This window comes from Pan troglodytes, chromosome 10 (genome assembly GCF_028858775.2).
Source record: "Pan troglodytes isolate AG18354 chromosome 10, NHGRI_mPanTro3-v2.0_pri, whole genome shotgun sequence".
NCBI classification, from domain to species: Eukaryota; Metazoa; Chordata; class Mammalia; order Primates; family Hominidae; genus Pan; species Pan troglodytes.
Genome location: NC_072408.2, coordinates 15,415,672 through 15,418,021, shown reverse-complemented (window position 1 = coordinate 15,418,021; position 2,350 = coordinate 15,415,672). Strand labels below are relative to the sequence as shown.

Genomic DNA, 2,350 nt, shown 5'->3' with positions numbered 1-2,350 from the left:
CTTTAAAAAAAGAAAGAAATGTAAGGTTAAGTGCTGCCCCCAAGCCTGAGTGGCTGATCATTATACAGAGTACACGAAGATCACCAAAAAAGTGACCACAGAGGCCCCCTGCCGCTGGTTCTCTTTTGCCCATATCAAAAAATATGCAAGCCTGTTCATACAAAGACACACACAGATGTTCGTAGCAAAATTATTTATAATTGTCAAAAGGTGGCAACAATGCAAATGCCCATTAACAACAGATGAATAAGCAAACAAGTACAGTCTACCCATGTGATGGAACATTAATCAGCCAAAATATGGAATGAAGGGCTGATTCATGCTACAACCTGGATACACCTTGAAACCATTAGGTTAAGTGAGAGAAGCCAGACAAGTATTAGATGATTTTATATATATATATATATATATATGCCCAGAATATGAAAATCCAAAGAAACAGAAAGTAGATTAATGGTTGCCAGGAGCCAGGGGTGGGGACAGTCAGGGGGAAATAAGGGGTGACTGCTAATGGATACAGGGTTTCCTCTGGGGTAATTAAAATTTCTAAAATTGATGGTGATGATGGCTGCACAACTCTGTGAATATATTAAAAACCACTGAATTATGCACTTTATTTATGTATTTAGAGAGAGGGTCTGGCTCTGTTGCCCAGGCTGGAGTGCAGTGGTGCAATCTCAACTCACTGCACTCTCCACCTCCCAGGCTCAAACCATCCTCCCTCTTCAGCCTCCTGAGTAGCTGGGACTACAGACACACACCACCATGCCCAGCTAAGTTTTTTGTATTTTTGGTCAAGACAGGGTTTTGCCATGTTGCTCGGGCTCGTCTCAAACTCTTGGGTTCAAGTGATCCTCCCACCTCAGCCTCCCAAAGTGCTGGGATTACAAGTGTGAGCCACCATGCCCGGCCAAATGATACACTTTAAATGGGCAAATTGTATGGTATGTGAATTATCTTTCAATAAATCTGTTATTAAAAAGCAGCTTTAAGGGCCAGACATAAGGGCCATGCCTGTAATCCCAGAACTTTGAGAGGCCAAGGCAGGAGGATCACTTGAGCCCAGGAGTTCAAGACCAGCCTAGACAACATGGCAAAACCTGGTCTCTAAAAAAATTTAAAAATTAGGCTTGGCGTCGTGGCTCACGCCTGTAACCCCAGCACTTTGGGAGGCTGAGGTAGGTGGATCACTTGAGGTCAGGAGTTCAAGACCAGGCTGGCCAACATGGTGAAACCCTGTCGCTACTAAAAATATTTTTTAAAAATTAGCCAGGCATGGTGGTGGGTGCCGAGGCTGAGGCAGAAGAATCGCTTGAACCCGAGAGGTGGATGTTGCAGTGAGCCGAGATTATGCCACTGCACTCCAACCTGCTGGGCGACAGAGTGAAACTCCATTTCAAAAAAAAAAATTAAAAATTAAAAATTATCCAGCGGTGGTGGCTCATGTTTGTAGTCCCAGCTACTCAGGAGGCTAAAGTGGGAGGATTGCTTCAGCCCAGGAGGTTGAGGCTGCAGCGAGCCAAGATTGTGTCACTGCACTCTGGCCTCAGCAACAGAACAAGACCCTGTTTCACAATTTTAAAAACAATTAAAAAACAAGCATAAAGAAAACACAAAAACCAATGCTAACTGTAAGACATAAATGAGGTGGTTTATTTTTGTTAACTACCAACTAACAATTCATGGCAGACACAAATTTTAAATGATGCTATAGCCGGGCGCTGTGGCTCATGCCAGTAATCCCAACACTTTGGGAGGCTGAGGCGGGTGGATCACCTGAAGTCAGGAGTTTGAGACCAGCCCGGTCAACATGGTGAAACCACGTCTCTACTAAAAATACAAAAATCAGCCGGGCGTGGTGGCTGGTGCCTATAATCCCAGCTTCTCGGGAGGCTGAGGCAGGAGAATCGCTTGAACCCCGGGGGGGGGGCCGGAGGTTGCAGTGAGCCAAGATCGCACCATTGCACTCCAGCCTGGGCGACAGAGTGAAACTCCGTCTCATAAAATAAATAAATAACGAAATAAATTATGCTATAAACCTCATGTGAGGGAAGACTGTCCCAGGTACAGCTTGAGGAACCCTTGCTGTGAATAGGAGCCAAATGCGATAATTATGTTTGCAACTTGCTTCATGTTAGCTTGTTGCAACTCCAGAGTGTAACAGGTATGAGAAAACTCATGGGGTTACTGTTTAATGTTGGTGGAAATATTCATATTAAAATACAACAGTTTATCACCTAAGGTATATTTTATCCCTCAAGTGGCCCAGAACACTGTGATTATTGCACACCAATCTCACGCCTGTAGCTAAGGCCTTGCCAAGGAGAAATTCCACAATCACCTGGCCTAT

General features: G+C 44.5%; 1 protein-coding gene across 20 annotated transcripts in view; it reads right to left on the bottom strand.

Annotated features, from left to right (window-relative positions):
- The window catches only part of LOC129136506 (putative glycosyltransferase ALG1L2), a 164,484-nt gene that overhangs the window by 86,949 nt on the left and 75,185 nt on the right, over positions 1 to 2,350 (bottom strand). The window lies entirely within an intron of this gene.